Source organism: Temnothorax americanus, unplaced genomic scaffold, assembly GCF_048541705.1.
Source record: "Temnothorax americanus isolate GAGA-0224 unplaced genomic scaffold, ASM4854170v1 Scaffold103, whole genome shotgun sequence".
NCBI lineage: Eukaryota > Metazoa > Arthropoda > Insecta > Hymenoptera > Formicidae > Temnothorax > Temnothorax americanus.
The window spans coordinates 181,326-203,348 of record NW_027509235.1 but is presented as its reverse complement, the minus strand read 5'-3'; the positions used below and the strand labels follow the sequence as shown (position 1 = coordinate 203,348).

The following is a 22,023-nucleotide window of genomic DNA, read 5'->3' as shown; positions in this document are numbered from 1 at the left end:
CCAATACTCCAGGAAGAGATAAGAACTGTTGCATAACTTTCCTTTATATTAGGTATAAACTTAGCTTTAACATCGCACGTATCTTTTGTAATATGATCTTGAATGAGCTTATCATCAAAGCGCGACTTCCAACTATATAATCTATTGCCTCTACATAATGTCCACTGTTCTTCATTTTTTGCAGTCTTTGGTATTCTGTTTCCATATTCCTAAAAGGTTCTTTAAGAATTTCAAATCCTTTCTCTATCGCAGTCAATACATTTTTACTCAAGATCACATTTTCCAAATTGTTTCTAATTGAAGGTATTAAAAGTGACGAAATGTTATTGAGAAGATCATGGGTTTCATCCACATGTTTTGAACAATACTACGTGGAAGACTTGGAGTGGCATAAAGTTTAGTTATGAAATACAAAGCAAAGTCTTGTACCCTAATCAAAATATTTTCATCGTTTTCGGAATTATCACTATTGATCGCATTCTGACAATCAGCTACAGCGACTATTTTCATATCTTGATCATGAGGCATGCTACCACAATCAATATCAAGATTTGTTTCAGATCTGTTAGTAGAATGTGATATGGCGGGAACTTTATGAAATGAAATCAAGTGTCTACGAAAGGCACGCCATCCTTTAAAATCTCTACAACATTTTTCTTCTTGACACATAATTTTCTTATTTACATGCCATCGATGACTTATTAGAATATGAAGATAGAGTGCTTTAACGGACAGAAATGGATCGTGCTTACAATCTTTTATAATACAGCGAGACATGATAACATTCACCACAATGACCATGTATTAAAATTAAAACTTGCATTAACCAAATTAAAGAAAAAGGAACTATAACTGCTTCTTTACAAAAAAACTGTCGAAGAATACTAAATAAAATAAACTAGTAAATAAAATATAATAATTTTCTCACGACAACTCAAGTCATTTATACAGAGTATATGCTATATATCAACAAAGCCATAAAAATAAAATAATGAATTTTTCCAAAATTTGTAATATTAAACTTATAATATTACCTTGTTACAAAAGAAAACAAGTTAAAAAACATCTTATTTTTCGGATAAACATTTTAATTGCTTACTCACTTGAAGTATTGTTTTGTCCCACTGTGTACGTAAGTCATACAATGCCAACTGCAAAAAATACCAGATAGCCTCACTCTGAAGAGAATATTCGGCATGCAAAGCATGTAGGTACGCATTTAAAACATACATTCACTGCCGTGCAAATGTTATCAAATCTATAATAGTTCTTATCAATTACTACATAAAAATCCTTGCACAGTGATACAGTAGGTCCGACAGCAATACAAGTGATTGAATTTTGGTTTTCATGTGTTGAACTCTGCTTCTAATTCGTTCTACATTTGGCACCAAATCATTCATTACCTGAATAGAATAACTTTGTAAGAGGACAAACATATATATAAACATTAAATAAAATAAAATAAATAAAAAATAAACAAACATCTTTCCGTTCGAGATTCCGTTACCGTTGCGCCGCCCGATCAGATGGCAGCATCGATCGGATATCGACTCCGCATCACCGCGGTAGTTCGCGCCCGCACGGGCGCGCTCATCGCCAACGTCTTCCTCGCGATCGAGGCAATTGTGCAAATGGCCGCGCAGTGATCAGACGCACGATGTGTGCTCTGTGCATCTTGATTGTGACTATACACATTGAAGTGCCCACCGCAGTGATTACAGCTGCCGAGATACTGCATTAACATGTAAAGCGACCACACATCCAGCTCTACTCAGGATACATCAACACGACGACTCAGGCTCACATGTGCGCGAGTGCCGACCGCCACGTGTCCCAAAGCTCACGGGCGATTCATCGAAGAGGACGGCAATTAATATAACTGCCTCGCCCACTCACGAACGATACACAAAGACTTCTTATACAAGGACTTCTTATGCTTAGTAAAATCCGAAAGACTGCCCACCATCCTCAGGTCAGACTGTATATATCTCTTCTCATATTAAAGACGGCTCAGACTGTGGTCTGAGTTACACAAGAAATAAAGTGAATAATTAGTGAACACCTTCCACGCGCGTCCTTCTCATCCCGCTTCCATCGTCGGGATTAATCAGCGATTTCGCGAACAATCTTTGTTAATGTTTGTTGCAAGTATACAGTTTCAAATAATTTATCTTCACATGAAGAATGAATTCATCTATCATTTCCTGGGTAGTAGGTTTCCATCTCTTTCCATTTGTTAGTATGGCACAGAAACTGGACTAAAGTGTCCCAATTTTAAGAAAAGATTTAAGTGACAATTATCTAAAAAAGCAAAGTAAATTTTTTAATAATAAAGGTTAACAGGCGATAAGGAAAAGTACCAATCATATTAAAAACAAACAAATTAAACACATTTGCAATGTAAGATGTGTAATCTTATGTACTTACTTATATATATAGGTACTTATTAATATCTAGCAATAACAATAACTAATATATTGTTTCAAAATCATTCTATATAGATATATATAATAATGTTACCTTCCAAAGACAATAGTAATAATGCTTTCCTTGCAAACTCCGTCCATTTACTCCACATTCGCGTATCATAATCAGGATATAATCTCTTAAAATCGGTTAGAAGCTGAAAAAGGAAAAAAATAATGAAAAACTATTTTTTAATTATCCTAAAGTAACATATATCTCTCTATTGTTGCAGATTTACGCAGGGCTGGGTAACATTTAAAATGGTTTCATTTTAAATATGTATTTAAAATAGAAATGGCATTTTTTGCATTTTTTATTTTAAATAATTTTTTGAAAAACTATTTTTATTTTACATTTTAAATGAAAATGTCCATACATTTAAGTATTTAACCATTTGTAAAATGGTTTTTCTAAGCGCTCACAAATTTTTCCTAGTGTCGTTCCGTGCGTTAGTATGGCCGATAAGTGGAACGCAGCCTAGGAGAGAGAGGCGCCAGGCGCCTCAAGCGGCAACAGGTCACGTGACGTTACCGACGTTCACCCCAGCCAAACAAAAGATTCGCTTATAACTTATAACCTGACCTGGCGCCTGGCGCCTCGCTCTCAAACTCTTATCTCTGACGAGTGACGACGTTCTGGAAATCTCCGTGGACATACATAATTTATTATTATTAATCAATTAATCTTATAATAATCTCTTTGTATCGGGTATCGGCACGATCAGCATCGGCTGTGTAGTCAGTGTAGTAGTGTGGACAGTGTGGTGTGTCCACAGTTTTGCAGTTAAAATTGTTGAAAATGACAAGCAATCAAGAGGATAATGACATCGGAGAAAACGAAAATGCGAATGACATTAACGTTAATTTAAATAATAAAACAATACCCCTAATATTAGATGGGACATTTTTCAAGATAATTCGGATCGAATCCGAAAACGTACAAGGAGAATGTACAATATGTAAGCACAGAATAAAAGGTCGAATTAGTTCAACCACGAATTTTTTGAAAAGGTAAGCATTTTTGCATTATTTCATATTTAGCATCATATATATTTTCATTAATATAATATAAATATATAATATTATATTATATGTATATTTAAAAATAGAATTTTATATTAATCTAATACAAAGCATATAGTATATATGTATATTTATTAATTATTAAAATTTCAAATTTGTGGATCTAAAGTAAAACTGTAAAACATTAAACAGTAAAAGTATAGTTTTTCCTTTGTATGCAGACGATAGGTCATTCTATACAAGAATATAAGGAATATAAAAATAAGCAATCCAAGAATCCACGAAAAAGGCCTTATAACGTCGATAATATTGATAATAATGTACAACCTGGACTTACGCACTTATATAAAAACTTACTAATTTGTAGCCAGTTGTCAATTGAAGAGCACCATATTTTATGATATAATCATATACGCTACCTGTTTCTCGTCGTAGCTGTGCTAATCCCCTTACAAAAAAAACACCCAAGATTTTGGTGTTTACACCTAACTTTGGTGTTTACACTCCATTTTCGGTGTCAACGCCTAAATTTTCAGTGTTAACACTGACATTTGAATGTCGACACTCAAATTTTGGTGTCAATAATCGGGTTTCAGTGTTGACACCCAATTATAAAACAAAAGATAAAAATTATAAAATGCAAGGTTAAACTTTTTAACTTATTAAATGCAAGGTTTAACTTTTATAACTTATTACGAGGCCACATTATACATATTTATCTAACTTTGAATTATATATATATAATATATATGTACACCCACACACACACAAGTAGCAGATAATATTTTTTAAATGTTTTTTTAAATATTTATTTTTTATTAATTATACATTGTACAATTCATTGTAAAAAAATTTTTTTTTAACATTTATTGAATATTTATTTTACATTAATTATTTGTTTGATTTGAACTAATGATTTAGACGCTCGACAGCACACGGATGTGCCTTTGCTTTGGAGTGCGTCGGCAGCATGTGGAAAGGATGCGCTGCTAGCGCATGCGCAGGGGCCATATTCTGTTCGTCGTCAGTGCCGTTAACAGCGTCGGCCTGGTCGGCCATGTTGGCGCAGCTTCTATACGATACAAAAAACCTGCGCAACGACGCTTAATCAAACCGACAGTTATCGGTAGGTAGGAACGGAATACAGGCCCTTCCCGATCTCCTCCACATGCTGCCAACACACCACAAAGCGAAGGCATATCCGGTGTCGCACATATATGTATGTGTCTGGTATATTTATAGTGAAAGTCGGTAAATGGACGCGGCGTCAGAGTCGCATAATTACGGAAGCACAGATTAATAGACAGATAGCCAAAGGTCCGGGTTGAGACGAGACCAGCATTTCTCACTGGTTTCAGCGCCATACCGTGTAGCGGCCAATGCAATAACTACGTTCTTAAGATAAAGCGGGTCATTTTCGGACGAAGTCGCTAATAGTCGATAAGTCGCGTCGCTATTTTCTGTAACTCTTATAACTATACAGTTTTGTTATCATCGTTATATTATCGTTGTGCAGATATAATATAATATATAAAAAAAAAGTTGCGCAACGACAATGTAATGATAACGAATTGTTGTTAATATTATAGTTATAGAATCAGAGCGCACTGATCTCTAAGCCGAGAACTCCGCATGACGTGTTTGAGAAGTTATATTATTGTAATCAAAATTTTGTTAGGACTTTCAGCCCTTAAAAGAAATTTGTAATGTCAATTGTAGTTAAAAAGATATTGATGATTAACATAGAGTCTATTGCATCAAAGTTGCGACTTACATAGACCATTAATTAGTAGTAGTAGTAGTAGTAGTACAGAAGTGGGAGGTACCACCAAGGTCCCTATCGGCCACTAGATCTAACTGATCCTCTGTGCCTTCCCACTCGTTTTCTTTGCTAGGTCTCGAGATACAGTCTTGAACCTTGTACCAGGTTTATCAGATCTGTAACCCTAGCATTTTCTAAATCCTGGGGGGTTAAAAACATACTCCCCCAGGTTTTGTATCTTTTGCATATAAATGCCGGGCATTGGCATATTATATGTACATTGTCTTCTTTTTCGTCTCCGCAAAGGCGACATGCCTTTTGCTCCGCAAGCCCAAGATTAAAAAGGTGTGCTCTGAGTAAGGCAGAGTGACCAGTGAGCAGTCCCAACGCCATTCTCAGTTTCTGTTTACTTAGCGCCAGTAGTTCTTTAGCCCTACCTGGTCTGCTGTCTTTCATCAAAGTCCTGGCCTGGCGGCAGGTTTTTAACTTCTCCCACCCCAGATGTTCCCTTTTCAGGCGACCTTTGATAATTTATTTGCCTACTGCAAAGGGTATTCCCGTCACCTGGCCGATTGGTGCTTCATTAGCTCCCTTCTTGGCCAGCATGTCTGCGGTTTCATTCCCGGGTATTCCTTGATGCCCAGGCACCCATACTAACGTGACTTTGTTAGGTCCGCATAGTCTTTCTAATGCTAGCATGCAATCCCAAACCAATGCTGATTCAGTAGTTGTTTTTGCCAGCGCTTGTATGGCTGCTCTACTATCCGAGCAGATGTTTATCTTCTTTCCCTTTGTATCTTTGTTTAGCAGGTATTCCGTACACTTTAGGATAGTCAGTATTTCAGCTGTAAAAACAGTTGAGTGGCTTTCCACAGGAATACTTTCCCTGTGGTTTTCCTTCGGCCCGTAGAATCCTGCCCCGAAGCAATCATTAATGCCTGACCCATCAGTGAACCATAGGTCCACATTGGGATCCCCGACTCCCTTCAGGTCAGACCAGTCTTTTCTAGTTGGTATTCGTATTTTGAAGTGCTTTACCAACTGGTATTTTTTAAGAATTCTATCTTGTTTTGAAGTGAAAGGGTGTTTCTGGAACAGGTCGAGCCTTGTGTGTCCCAATCCTGTATTTCTCCATTCTCCCTGACACTTTAGTCTGTATGCTGTGTTCCTTGCTGAGTTTACCACGGCCAGGTCCAGTGGAGGCACACAGAGTGCAATTTCTAGCGCCTCTGTGGGGGTAGTCCTCATAGCCCCTACTGCAGCCCTTAGGTAGCTACCTTGTAGGCTTTTCAGAAGGTTCTTTGCTTCCACTTTCTCTGTTCTGGGCCACCAGATCACAGATGCATAAAGTAGTCTCGGTAACAGTACCGCTTTGTACAACCATAGTGCTATGGGAGCTTTGATGCCCCAAGACTTTCCCATGGCTCTTCTGCACATCCACATGCATGTGTAGAATTTTTTCCTGCTCTCTGCAATGTGTACTTTCCAGTTAAGTTTGGTATCTATATGTAGTCCCAAGTATTTAACTGAGGTTGTAAAGGGGATTACCTTCCCCCAGAGCTTAAGAGGCTCAATGGGTTCTGGTTTGTATTTCCTAGTGAAGACCATTATATTTGTCTTTGATGGATTAACCATCAATCCCTTGGCCTCACACCATTTTTGGACGATCTTTAGGGCATCTTTCATGCGGTCCCTTAGGGTATCTAAGAAGGATCCTGTGATCACTATAGCTACGTCATCCGCATAGCCACAGGTCAGGAACTCCTTCTTTTGTAGTTTCAGCAAAAGATCATTGACTACTAGGCACCACAGCAGAGGGGACAGAACCCCACCCTGCGGGCACCCCTTGCTTGGTTTACCAGTGATACTAATATTACTTTGCGTGACTGTTAGGTTCCTCCCCGCCAGCATATCCTCCACCCAGTCTACTAGCGGTTCCGGGACCCCATGTGCAATCATTGCTTCCTTAATGGCCTTGTTCGAGGTGCTATCAAACGCCCCTACGATGTCCAAGAAGGTTCCAATAGCGTATCCTTTCGCCTCCAGCTGCGTCTCTATCTTGCCTATCAGGTGGTGTAGGGCAGTTTCCGTAGACCTGCCCTCCCTGTAGGCATACTGAGCACTGGCTAGAGGGTGGTCCGCTAATGGTCCATCCTTGAGAAACCTATCAACTAGCCTCTCCAAGGTCTTTAATAGAAAAGAGGTCAAGCTGATGGGTCTGTAATCCTTGGCTTTAATGTGTCCATTTCTGGCAGGCTTAGGTATGAAGACCACTCTAGTGGCTCTCCATGCTTGCGGGACATGTCTCAGAGCTATGCTTGCCCTAAAGATTTTAGTCAATGGGCCTACCAGCTCTTCGAGTCCCTCCTGTAGGAGCAGAGGGAGTACGCCGTCCGGTCCCGGAGCCTTATAGGGCTCAAAGGAGCGAACCGCCCACTCCACCGCTTGTGGATAAACTACCTTTGCCGCCAACGCCCAGGCCCTGGGCTTATAAACGGCCCTAAGTTGTCGTTGTTTCTCCGTGGCTGAAGAGGATTTTTGAAATCCCGGGAAGTGAACCTCCATGAGATGATTCAAAGTCTCCTCAGTTGTTTCTGTGAATTCTCCATTAGGGAGCTTGAGACAGCTCCACTGTGGGTCACTCTCTTTGCAGAGGATCTTGCAGAGTCTGGATGCTTCTGGAGCACTCTTAATCCCCTCGCAGTAACTCCTCCACCCCGTTCTTTTGGCGTTGACTATCGCTTTTTTGTAGTCTCGCTGGGCAGCTTTATGCTTTTTCCAGGCTTCCAACGTATTTACATTTTTAGCCCTATTGAAGAGCCTTCTTACCCCGGCCCTGAGCCACGATAGCTTTGCATTCCACCATGAGGCACCGGCCGAGGCATTTCTTGGCCTCAATGGCAATTTAGTTCAAAGGATTCCCCGATAGCGTCGCTTACGAAGCTCGCTGCGATCTCCAGGTCCTCCTTTGTATGGAATTTGGTCGGCGCATTTTTTAGCCGACTGACTAAGTCGGCTCTAAAGCCCTCCCAGTTTGTTTTCCTGGGGTTTCTCCCCCACTGTTCATCTTTCTGTAAGTTCACAAGGTCAAAGCGGATCTGTCTGTGGTCGGACCCTGAAGGTTCATTTGAGACCCTCCATCCCGCCACTAGATCCACCACACCCCTCGTGCACAACGTAATGTCTATCACTTCCTGTCTTCTAGAGTCCAGAAAAGTAGGTTCTGTTCCTCTATTTAAGATTTGTAAGTTAGTGCTCATGATGAAGTCAAGTAGGCTCTCCCCCCTTGGGTTTATGTCGGAGCTTCCCCACACCAAATGGTGTGAGTTCGCATCACAGCCCAAGAGGAGCTCTAGTCCCCTTTCCTTCGCATAAGTTACTAGCTCTATCATGTTTCTTTGGGGGGGTAGTTCCTCCGAATCGTAGGGCATGTAAACAGACCCCACTATCAGGTCCCTGACCCCTCCATCGTCTGTATTGAGTTTCAGCCTTACAGCTACTAAATCGCCGTCGCTGAATTGTGGTAATAGACAGGCATCCAGACCTTTCGCCACAATACAGGCTCTTGGTCTTTCTGTGTTGTCTGCTTTGAACAATTTACCACAACCTCCAAGGCCCTTAATGTGTCCTTTGACGAGCCACGGCTCTTGGATGAGGAATAAATGCTTTGTGTGCATCACAGCTGCGCACCTGGCTAGAACCGCCGAGGCGCTTTTGCTGTGATGCAAGTTGATTTGAGTGAAGGGGATATTAGAGCCTGCCATCGATTAGGCAGTCTCCGATCTATCCTCCTTCCTTCCTAACTCCCCCCTGCGGTCCCCCCCAGGCAACCTAACTGTCGCCTGGCTGAGTCCGCAGAAGGGTTTAAAGTTGAGCGCTTTAAGAGCACTCAACGCTCCCTCCCCAATAAGGGCAGCGAAGTGGGTGCTCGTAGCATCCCTACTTTCGCTACCCCTCGCGACCACCCAATCCGCGGCTTGGAGACCCTCATTTTGTCTGTCAAGTAGCTCTATCGCTTCCTTGACAGGCATCTTAGGGTCCTCTACATGCACTACCACTCGATGCCGCCTAGGCAGCTCATCGAGCCGCATCGCACGCAGCCGGACCCCGTTAAGGTCTATTACCGAAGTTAGGCTTCGAAGCCACCCTTCGGTTTCTACATCGGTGCAGTTAAAAATGACTGCACCGTCTCTATCTGAGGTGCCCTTGAAGGTGGGAGCTTTAGTACCCCTCGCAATGCTCAGGATACTTCCCCTCACCTTTTCCTTCAAGAGAGCAACCTCTTGTTCGTCCAGCTTCCGTTCGGGATACTCCATGGGAACCATGGCCACCCTCACTAGGCCGGATGTTATCTGGGCAAAAGTCCTCTGATCTGGAGTGATTTTAGGCCTTTTGCCCAGCTGTGCAATGCTGGGACTGGGTGTGCTCTGTTCCGATCTGGGACGTTTGCCCGTCCCAGCGGAAGCTCGCTCCCCCGTCTCCAGCGCTGCTGCAGAAGCAGAGTTCGGTTCTGGAGCGGGCTTTTCAGCGCCGCTGCTCCCCTCCATCTGCTTCTGTTTTTTGTAGCGGCGACGTGCCGCTCCACTAAATTTTTTCCGGTTTTTACCAGCTTGTGGTTGGGCCTCATTCGGCTCCTTCCCCAAGCTGCCCGGTCTATTTTCCTCAGGTCGCTCGCCACCTGCTAAGGTGGCCACGCCCTGGAGAACCTCCTCATACTCTAAATTTAATAAATTTGGCATTTTGTTCCCACGAGTACCGCGGTCGCGCGATCTCACCCGGGCAGAGCCGCGAATGCCCGGGGCTTGGCTGCCTCCGAAGGGGTTTCTCCCGGAGGTCGCCCGGTTTCCGGGAGGCACCGTTAGTGACGCAGCACCCCCTGCGCCACGCAGCCATCAGCACGGTTGCTCACACCTTGGCTTGGGGGGTTCCTTTTGGTCGGGCGCGCCCGGCTACACCCCTGAGCGGGTGATCCCCGTGCGCGCCCTTAAGCCCCCCCACCCGCCCCAGGGCGGCCACCCGCAGCCCCCGAGAACACCGGGTCCGCCGAGCGGTCCCGTCGTCCCCCGCGTCCCGCGAACCACGAACACCCGCCCCGAGGCTTCGGCAAGGTAGAAACCCATCGGGGGAGGACCATTAATTAAGAAACTATGAAATTTTTTTTGTTATTCAAACTTAAGAGTTTTTTAGGTTGCTAAATATTAATCTGATGTTAAATTCAGTTGATAAATTCAAAATGTTGGAGCCATATAGCGGCCGGATGTCAAAAGTATCATTGATAAAATCGATCTCGAATTGTGTAAGATACGGATATAAAAATTCAATCATTTTTATTTTTAATATCCGCTATTTTTAATTAACTGTGCCATCTGATTAATATTGCGGTTGTTTAAAAAAAACCTTTAATTTCGAATATATAATTAAAAAATAATTTACAAATTCTGAATAATATATGTATATAATTGCAACTTTTTGACGCAATAGATTCAGTGTTAATCTCGGTGTTAATAATAATTGTGCATCAATTATATATTTTTAATCATAAATGACATAAGAAATTTCTTTTAAAAACAAATAAAGGATATATATTTTAATTCGCAATGCTTCTTTAATATTCAATTTCAATTTAATTCAATCTTTATTTCTCTAACCTCCCGCGGTTGAAAAGGCGTTTTTTTTTTTTCAAGAAAACGTTCCCTAAAACTTTTACAATTATAATTATACACACACATTGTTTGAGATCGCATTTTATAAGATGAAAGTGACTAAGGTTCGCGTAAAATCGTCGCATGAAACTTGTCACGGAAATATTCGGTATAGCATGGATCTTTCGAGATTAGCTTTCCTGAAACTTTAACATTGTCATCAATAATAAAGTCAAATAACAACGCTAGAACAAAGGAACGATCCATGCTATACACAAAACACTCGAAAACAGATGACGACCCCGTCGGGTCACCACGTGAAATCGGTGACGTCAGCTCCATGACGCGGGACTCCGACGGCCAATCACCCTCCCGAAATTTTGAGAAATCTGCAGGAAGGGAGTTTCGCCTCGGAGGTGTTAAAGGGACCGCCGCTGCGCCGCGGAATCGATTTCGCTCGCAGATCACCGCTTGTATCATTATACACCCGCTTTGCTTCACCGCTCATCACCGCTTTTCGCACTTAATCGTTATATCGCCGCTTTCGCCGAGCTAAACTCTGTGCGCGCTCTCGGTATTTTGCCTGAAACGGAAAAGACTGTAAATAACTGTACATTATACATTTTTGAATATATTTAGTTTATTTTTCAATTCTGTGCTTGTCCCCTTTTTTTGTGGTCGTCTTCTACCTCGCGCTTTTTCGCGCTACCGCGTGCTCTCGAACATTTTGGTCCTTCGAGCCGGATCATCGCCGGCAACCGCGAGTTCGGGAGTGCCTCCTCCAACCGAAGACGACCATGAGTCTCGACCAGAGCAACATGGTCAGCAGCCAACACGAACTCTTCAAACGTATCTCCAGAGCCGAAGAGAACCTGAAGAAAATGGGGCAAGCGAACATCACCCTCGCCGCCATCGAGACCCGCATTCGCATCCTCGACGACCTGTGGGCAAAGTTCGAGAGTCAGCACGACCTGATTCGAAACTGCTACAAGGATTCGAGCCGCTACGCTGAAAGTGAGTACGCTCAATCAGACTTACTCGAGGCCGCCGAGATGGCTTACGTGCAGCAGCGTAGCGTCCTGTCCGGCGAGGCCGATCGCCGCAAGCCCGCGCAAGCCTCCGCGCCGGTGGAGCACGGTACCGACCGCGCGTCGCGAACTTCGCTGCCCCGTATCCAATTACGGGAATTTTCGGGTTCCTACGAGGACTGGCCATCCTTCCGTGATCTCTTCAAATCAGTGATCGGTGAGCAGTCGTCCATCTCGAAAGTCGAACGGTTGCACTATCTGCGTTCATGCCTCAAGGGGCCGGCTGAAAACATAATAAAATCATTAACGATTACGGGCGAAAATTACGATCGTGCGTGGGAGCTGCTCTGCCAGCACTACGAAAATAAGAGAGAGCTGATACGCTCCAACTTCGCCACGTTTACCGCCGTGGCGAAGATGAAAACCGCTACCGCCGACGAACTCAGCCGCGTCCAGAACGCCGTCACGTCCGCCGTCAATGCGCAGGAAAGCATCGGAAGGCCCATCGACTCGCACGGCATGGACTTTTTTAATCACCTCGTAGTCGAACTGTTTGACCCGCGAACGCGTCTGGAATGGGAGTCCTCCTCGGGAGACTCCTTCGAGCCGCCGACTCACGCTACGTTGATGACCTTCATCAACAAACGGATCCTCACGCTGAACGCAGCGAATCCAAAGACCACTAAACCCGCGAGTGAACAATCACGGTCCGCGAAAACTCACGTCGCGAAGCGTTCCGAGCCTTCTCAGTGTCCGCTCTGCAAGGGGAAGCACTCGCTCATGGGGTGCCCCGACTTCAAGGCCAAGGTGGCCAGCGAGAGGAAGACAGTGGTCGAGACTAATAAGCTCTGCTTCAATTGTCTCGGCAATCATCAGGTGGCGAAGTGCAAGTCAACCCGGAACTGCTTCACGTGCAACGCGCGGCACCACTCGATGTTGCACGACGCGTACGTTTCCGCGACGGCACCCCCCGCGGAAGTCAGCACGCTTTCCGCCGTCGGAAAGGCCGACGACAGTAAGGCGATTCTTCTCGCGACCGCGCGCGTGACTATCGCCGATCGGCACGGAGATCCTCACGAGGTTCGGGTGCTCATCGACCAGGGCTCCGAAGTGTCGATCGTGTCGGAGTCCCTGGTGCAGCGACTACGCCTGCCGCGAACGCGCACGCGAGTGTCTATCTTCGGCATCGGCGGCTCCCAGTCGGGATCCACACGAGGCAAGGTGTCCCTGACCATCAAGTCGAAGATCACTGGAGCCACTCTCACCGCCGTCGCGTTCGTGCTTTCGCGTCTCTCGCTCTACCAGGGCGCCACGAATAAGTGCTGCACCTCGTGGCCTCACCTCCGAGGGCTTCCTCTGGCCGACCCTCGCTTCGCCGCCAACGACCCAGTCGAGCTGTTGCTGGGCGCCGAGGTGTGCTCGACCATCCTGGAGGATGGTCTCCGCCGAGGCGAACCTCAAACGCCGATCGCTCAGAAAACCATCCTGGGATGGATTCTTTCAGGGGGCTGTGGTGCGACCCTCCACTGTCACCACAACTCACTCCAGTGTACCGCCGACCATGACTTGGCCGAGTTGGTCCGCCGTTTCTGGGAGCAAGAGAGCGAGCCTCCCGCCTCCGTCGCGCTCACTCCCGAGGAAGAGGAGTGCGAGCAACACTTTGTACGCACCCACAAGCGCACACCCGCTGGCCGGTACGTCGTCCGACTGCCGTTCTCCTCGACGCCGGAGCACCTCGCCGAGACCCGCAAGCCCGCTGAGCGACTACTCACGGCCATGGAACGCAAGTGCGCCCGAGATTTCCGGTTCGGAGAACTCTACCGCTCGTTTATGCGTGAGTACGAGGACCTCGGGCACTTGGAGGCCGTAGCACCGTCGGACGAGAACACAACTCGCGGCGTGTGCTACCTGCCACACCATGGCGTGTTGAAAGAAGCCAGCACTACCACCAAACTCCGCGTAGTGTTTAATGGCTCGCAACGCACCAGCTCCGGAGACTCGCTCAACGACCACCTCTTCGCAGGCGCAAATCTCCTGCCGGCACTTTCTGACGTGCTCTTGCGCTGGCGTCGGCACCGCTACGTGATGATCACCGACATCGAGAAGATGTATCGCCAGATCATCGTCCACCCGGAAGATCGTGACCACCAGCGGATCCTGTGGCGAAGTGCCGTCGAACTACTCGTGCGCGTTCTCCGCCTGACAACGGTCACCTATGGCCTCACGTGCTCACCGTGGGTCGCGATTCGCACGCTCCTGCAACTCGCCAAAGACGAGGGGGCTCGGTTTCCGCGTGGCGCGATCGCTCTCGAGGACGACCGATACGTGGACGATGTCGTGACCGGTGCGGACACTATCGACGACGCGGTTGCCGTGCAAACCGAACTGCGCGAACTCTGCACGGCGGGCGGGTTTCCGTTGCGCAAGTGGGCCGCGAACTCCGAAGACGTTCTCGTCGGCATCCCGCAGGAGCACCGACTTAAACGCGCCCTCCACGTGTGGGAGACAGACGGACACTCCACTCTCGGCCTCCGCTGGCACCCGACGGAAGACGAATTTTTCTTCGCGATTTGTCCGCGCGCAATCACCGTATTCACAAAGAGGCGCGTCCTCTCGGAGACCGCACGCTTATTCGATCCATTAGGGTGGCTCACCCCCGTCGTGATCCGAGCGAAAATCCTCATCCAGTCCACCTGGCTGAAGGGGCTGGACTGGGACGCCCCTCTTCCGTCGGCCGACGCTCAACAATGGGGGAGCTTCCTGGAGGAGCTTCCGCGGCTTGAACTCGTTCGCGTGACCCGCTGGCTTGACAGCGGAGCAGATTCCCGAGTCGAGATCCACGGATTCGCCGACGCGTCCGAGCGAGGCTACGCCGCGGCCGTCTACCTCCGCGTCACGAGGAACGGTTCCGCCATACTGCACTTGCTCATGGCAAAGAGCAAGGTAGCCCCGATTCGACAGGTGTCCCTCGCTCGACTCGAACTGTCCGCGGCCGCACTGCTCACTAAATTAACGCGACACGCTCGCGACACTTTACGCTTGTCCACAGCACCGATCTTCCTTTGGTCCGACGCCCGGGTGACACTTTACTGGATCAAGGGTCACGCATCCCGGTGGAAGACGTTCGTGGCCAACCGGGTATCGCTGATCCAGCAAACTCTCCCCGAGGCCCAGTGGCGGCACGTTCCTGGACGAGAAAACCCGGCCGACTGCGCCTCCCGGGGGATCGCGCCCAGCGAGCTGATCGGCCATCCGCTGTGGTGGACGGGTCCACCGTGGCTGCGGGAGGACCGAACCCAGTGGCCCGCCGAGAGCGACGAGATCCCCGACGCGGAGATGCCGGAACGGAGGGCCGTCGTGCAAGCCGCCGTCGGAAGGATTGACACGGAGCCCGACACGCTCCTTCGATTCTCGTCACTGCACCGACTGTTGCGAGTCACCGCGTGGTGCCTACGATGGCGACGCACCACCTCCCGCACCAACGATCACGGCCCGGACGATCGGGCGACACTCACTCCGGAAGAACTCGACGCGGCACACGTCCTTTGGCTTCGAAAGGTGCAATCACTGCACTATCCGGAGGAAATCAGGGCCGTCACCGCCGGCCGCACTGTGCCGCACCGCAGCCCACTTGCCAAGCTGAGTCTTTTCCTCGACGACCACGGCGTGCTCAGAGTCGGAGGGCGACTCAAACACGCTCTGATTCCGGACAACGAACGCCATCCAATGATCGCTCCCTCGGAGTCCTGGCTCACTCGCCTGCTCGTGGAGTCTTGCCACCGACGAACACTCCACGGCGGAGTGCAACTTACGCTCGGTACTCTCCGGTTCCGCCACTGGATTCCACGAGGCAGAGCCGTGGTGAAACGGCTGCTGCATCGGTGCGTCACTTGCACCCGATGGCGAGCCGCCACTCCGCAACCACCGATGGGCAGTCTTCCTCGGGCACGGGTCACTCCGGCGCGTCCATTTCAACGAACCGGCGTGGATTACGCCGGCCCGATCCATATCCGCACGACCAAAGGGCGAGGACACCGCGCGCACAAGGCGTTCATCGCCGTCTTCGTGTGCCTCGTCACCAAAGCGGTGCACCTGGAGGTAGTCTCCGACTACACGACGGAGGCGTTCTTGGCCGCCCTCCGTCGCTTCACTGCACGCCGAGGGCTCTGTTCGGACATCTACTCCGACTGCGGCACCAACTTCATTGGAGCGGACCGGGCATTAAAAAATCTTCTCCGCGCGTCGTCATCCGACGGCCGGCGCATCGCTCATGATGCCTCCGCCCACGGAACTCGGTGGCATTTCAATCCTCCAGCCGCACCGCATTTCGGCGGACTCTGGGAGGCGGCGGTGAAATCCACCAAGTTCCACCTGCGACGGGTCATCGGCGAGACGACCCTCACCTTCGAGGAAATGGCCACTTTCCTCGCTCAGGTTGAGGCGTGCCTAAATTCTCGGCCACTACACGCTCTCTTTGATGATCCTGACGACGTCTCAGCACTGACGCCGGGGCACTTCCTCATCGGGGCACCGCTGCTGGCGGCTCCTGAGCCGTCACTTGAGGAAAGGCCGGACAATTCCTTGTCTCGATGGCACCTGGTGCAGAAGATGCGCGATCATTTCTGGCAGCGGTGGTCGCGCGAATGCATTCAGCACCTCGCGTCTCGACCAAAGTGGCTGACAGCTGAGGACTTTCCTGAGGTCGGCAGGCTGTGCCTGATCCGGGCCGAGATCTCGCCGCCGAATCGATGGCCTCTCGCACGGATCGTTAAGCTGCATCCTGGAGACGACGGCGTCGTTCGAGTGGTGACCGTCCGCACGGCCGCCTCCGAATTCGTCCGGCCCCTTGTCAAACTGGTGCTGCTTCCTGGGGCCGCCGACACCACCACCACCGTCGAGGATGCGTGAGCCACCGAACAGCCCTCGCTTTCTCGCGTAGAATCGCTCGCGCTTTCCTCACCGTCCGTCGTTTCGCGTTATTACGTTTTATCGTGCGTCACTTCACGTAATTGTTACAATTGTCCTTCCGCCAACGTGCCACGTGCACGTCACGAAATCAGTGAGTTCGGCCGTCAGCCGTAACTCCACTCACACGCGCGTTACATCACTTCACTTTCCCGGTTTCAGCACCATGCACATACCGACGGAAACATATGTATCGCACGAAATATGTTTCTCGCTCGAGATCGTCGCGTGTTATGACAATGCGCAGCCGCACACCTCGCAACATGGCCGCTCGCACTCGCGCCGGGATCGAGACCATTAATCGATCGCCACTCGATACGTCGCGCCGCGACAGCGCTCGCCTCAGCGAGCGCACCGTCTCGTTTCGTCAACATATGACGAGGCGAACGGGAATGTTTGAGATCGCATTTTATAAGATGAAAGTGACTAAGGTTCGCGTAAAATCGTCGCATGAAACTTGTCACGGAAATATTCGGTATAGCATGGATCTTTCGAGATTAGCTTTCCTGAAACTTTAACATTGTCATCAATAATAAAGTCAAATAACAACGCTAGAACAAAGGAACGATCCATGCTATACACAAAACACTCGAAAACAGATGACGACCCCGTCGGGTCACCACGTGAAATCGGTGACGTCAGCTCCATGACGCGGACTCCGACGGCCAATCACCCTCCCGAAATTTTGAGAAATCTGCAGGGAGGGAGTTTCGCCTCGGAGGTGTTAAAGGGACCGCCGCTGCGCCGCGGAATCGATTTCGCTCGCAGATCACCGCTTGTATCATTATACACCCGCTTTGCTTCACCGCTCATCACCGCTTTTCGCACTTAATCGTTATATCGCCGCTTTCGCCGAGCTAAACTCTGTGCGCGCTCTCGGTATTTTGCCTGAAACGGAAAAGACTGTAAATAACTGTACATTATACATTTTTGAATATATTTAGTTTATTTTTCAATTCTGTGCTTGTCCCCTTTTTTTGTGGTCGTCTTCTACCTCGCGCTTTTTCGCGCTACCGCGTGCTCTCGAACACACATTCAGTCATTATCTGATACCTTTTACATGGCGTTTTACAGGGACGTGCCCAACCCTTTACATATTTTAATTCTATTTGAAACCTGACTGTTGGGCGATTTTACAACACTACTATTACCACCCCCCCCCCAACCTTTCTAGTGTTTTCCCTCCGTGTTTCCCCTCCTCCTGGTCCGCTTCATGCGATGCTCCTTTAATAAACTTATTCAATTAATTATATTTATTATTTATACCGTGTAGGAAAGTTTTGTTTGTATATCAATTAAAATTTCAAATAAACTTTTATGTAATTTCTCTGGTAATTTCATAAAATTAATATTTTCATCAAGTTAAACTGCCAAATACGGTCAGCCTGAACTTTGTTCACCTATATATATAGTAACAATTTTTGTGTGAATTTTAAAATTATATTCTTTTGCTTCGTCAACTACACGCGCCGTACTTTCAATCTTGAAACGCAGTTTGAAACTGAAACGTACAATCACATAATTAAATTGCTAATCAATTTAACAATACCAATACTATACCCATTTCCACACACACTGCAAAGAATGTTACGAAAAAAATTTTAATTTATCTATATATATAAAATAAAATGTTTGTATGTATGTCTGTTCTTTATACACTCTTAAACTATTCGACCGAATTTTTACCAAAAGTGTATAAAATAGGTGTAGAATTTTCCGAGGAGTGCTATAGAGTGTATAGTTTTTCGTTACCGATCTTTTTGGGAATCGGTATCTGAACTGATAAAGGAATTTTTTTCGATTAAGGATATTGAAACACAAATAAAGTCGTTTGAAGAAAAACGACTCCCGGGCGAAGCCCGGGTAACCAGTAGTTTATAAAATTATTGATTATAATTTTTATTTTTATTTAAATTTTAATTAATATCTAATATTTTTAATTTTAGTGTTTATAAAATTAATTTTTATTTTATTAATAATTTCTTAAATTTTAATTTATTAATTTAATCAAGAAATATATATATTTTTCACATATCGACTGATATCTTTCAGGAGGTCGTATCTTACACAATTTGAGATCGATTTTACACAATTTCCGGTTTTTCTGCTTAAACGCTCAGTCTGGCAACCTCGAAGCTAAGTGTCTACATCCTATCTTGAAATAGATTACTAAAAATAAATTATAGTTGTCGAAATTTTCTCGTATTTTCTCGTATTTGTAGATACGACTTTGCACTTCAAAATTATAATCAAATGAACAAGATACGACATATTTATTTTTAAATGACAATAATAAATGTTATTTAAAAATAAATATGTCGTCGTATCTTGTTCATTTGATTACAATTTTGAAGTGCGTCGTATCTATAAAAATTGCGTTTTTGCGTTTGTTTCCCACGAATAATATCAGAATAAACAATAAAGCTGTATTTTAATTCCAAATCACTATACTTTTGAACAGTAAAGCAAACTATCTTGTTTGTTGCTTATCAACAAAACAAAAATTTACGAATCCTGTACAGTGACAGTTTTTGAGATACAATCTCTCAAAAGATATCAGTCGATATACGATAGAAACAATAAAAAATATGAACAAGAAAAGATTTTGTCATCGTTGAAATGGAATTCGAACTTGTGAAGATCTATAAACGACAAAACATTTATGTTATTGAGTTATTGATTATTTTTACTGCCTAATCTATTATTGTAAGTATAAGCAAAAGTTAAGTGGAAAAGCAAAACAAATGTAATGCGTTAAACATATTTTAATGTACGTTGCTTTTTAGTATTATATTAAGTGTTATTTGCAATTGGGAACAAAGTTCTTTGGAAGTTTTAAACATTATCGCAGGTGATGACCATAACATGATTTATCGGGAAGATGAGTATATAGAAAAATTTTTTAATTTTAAAATATTTATTGTTATTTTATAATAAAACATTACATTTACATTCTCTCACTTTATGAGATTTTACATTATTTTATATCACGTTTCACTTTATTGATAATTGGATTTGCCACAAAGAACCCTGTCTATTTTAGAACCCTTGCGCCTAACAACGAGACTTTGCTAAAATAAAAATTATTGTTAAAGGATCAGAATATTTTACAGACATAATCCTCTAAGTCGACATTGTTTAGAGATATATACACTCTCTGAAACATTAGAAGAATATACTATATAGCATTCTTTCATTCGATTTTTCGGCATCCGTGGTGATAGATGGTGGTAATGGATACAATCAATTATTTTGAATATCCCTGACTCACATCCAGAAACTTACAATTAACTGGATCAGTAGTACAAATTTATTTGTATAAAGTACTTTAATTGATATGTTAAAATAGTTTATTATTCGTACAGACAGATGCCTAGGACGTCGAAAAATCGTATAAAATGTTGGAGAGTCTACAACTCTACGTGGCGACACGCACTTCCGGCAGTACATGCGATACCACCCTGACGCGAGGTTCCTATTGGGCAAACCGCCCGCGCCGCCCATCTTATTATTTATATACTCACTGCCGCTACTTTGTTCAACGTGCATTCGGTGTACAACGACTCGGTCTGAGAGTCTTCCGTTTAATAAACACAACTGAAGCGTGTATTCACACTATTACTGCGCATTTTATCACGATCCTCCTTCGACCATCCCAACAGGTTATGGGCCCAGGCCCCGCATAGAAAGGAAGGAACAAGCAAGCGAGCGACGAGCGTGAAAAGGACGAGAAAGCTAGCGACGTGTACGTATATATCTGCGATAGTTTTTTTGAGGTTACTCGATACGAAATGAATTCCGCCGTAAGAATCGAAACGTTGAACAAAGATAACTTCGATACGTGAAAGTTGCAGATGCAAGCGCTATTAATTAAAAACGACGCATGGGCGTATGTTAGCGGAGAGGTCCCGAAGCCTTCTCTCAGCGGAGACGCGACTTCTCAGCAGGCAGTGGACACGTGGGTCAGACACGACAACAAGGCCAAGTCTGACATCATCTTATTTATAAGCCCGTCGGAATTAAAGCAGGTCAAAGGCTGTAACACCTCGCGCGAGTTGTGGCTGAAATTAGAGAGTATCTATCAGTCGAAAGGGCCAGCACGGAAAGCGACGCTCCTGAAACAGCTCGCGTTACAGCGGATGGAAGAAAGCGACGACATTCGCGAACATATTCGGAAGTTCTTTGACGCCGTGGACAAGCTCGGAGAGATGGACGTCGATATTAACCTAGATTTACTAGCGATTATGTTGTTGTACAGCCTGCCACCAAGCTTTGAAAATTTTCGATGCGCAATTGAATCTCGAGACGAGTTGCCGTCACCAGAAGTGCTCCGCATCAAAATCATTGAGGAGAGTGACGCTCGGAAGAACGACGCACGAGCTAACGCCCAAAATGCCATGATCGCAAACAAAGGCAATGCGAAACGTTGGAATCAGAAGAAAAAGACGACGGAAGGCGACAAATCCAATACTAAAGAAGGATTCAAATTCAAATGTCATCGATGCCGAAAATACGGACACAAGGCCGCTGAATGTAGACAGGGACGAAGCAGCGATGCACAGTCTGCGAAGAAAGTGGAGAATGTGAGTCTGTATGCCGGTCTCGAATCGTCGCGCGAACAAAACGCCATGCGTGCCAAGGAATCGAGCGGTAACGCGAAGTGGTGTCTGGACAGCGGCGCGACATCACACATGTGCAGCGAACTAAACGAGTTCACGGACGTAGAGAACGGAAATCACGGACGATTGAACCTGGCTAACAACGCATCGACACGAATTGCAGCAAAGGGAACAGTATCTTTCACGACAAACGTACAAGGTGGAACAAGGAATATTTACTTGAAAAATACCTTACACGTTCCGGATCTTCGCACAAACCTCATGTCGGTTGCGAGAATTGCAGACAACGACTACAAGATAATCTTCAGCAAACTTGGCGCTAAAGTGATCGACGACGACGGAAACATCAAATTAACGGCAAAGCGGGTCGGCGATCTTTTCTACGTGTGTGAAGATACGATTGAACATTGCAAGGCGGTCACGAACGATAACTATGTGTCATCTGAAACGTCGGGAACACTGATGTCTTGGCATCGTCGCCTCGGACATATAAACATCGAGGATCTTCTTAACGCC

General features: G+C 46.1%; 1 pseudogene; it reads right to left on the bottom strand.

Moving 5' to 3' along the window:
- Nucleotides 1-1,067: 1,067 nt before the first annotated feature.
- LOC143903076 (uncharacterized) lies at nt 1,068-4,550 on the bottom strand (annotated as a pseudogene).
- Nucleotides 4,551-22,023: the final 17,473 nt, after the last annotated feature.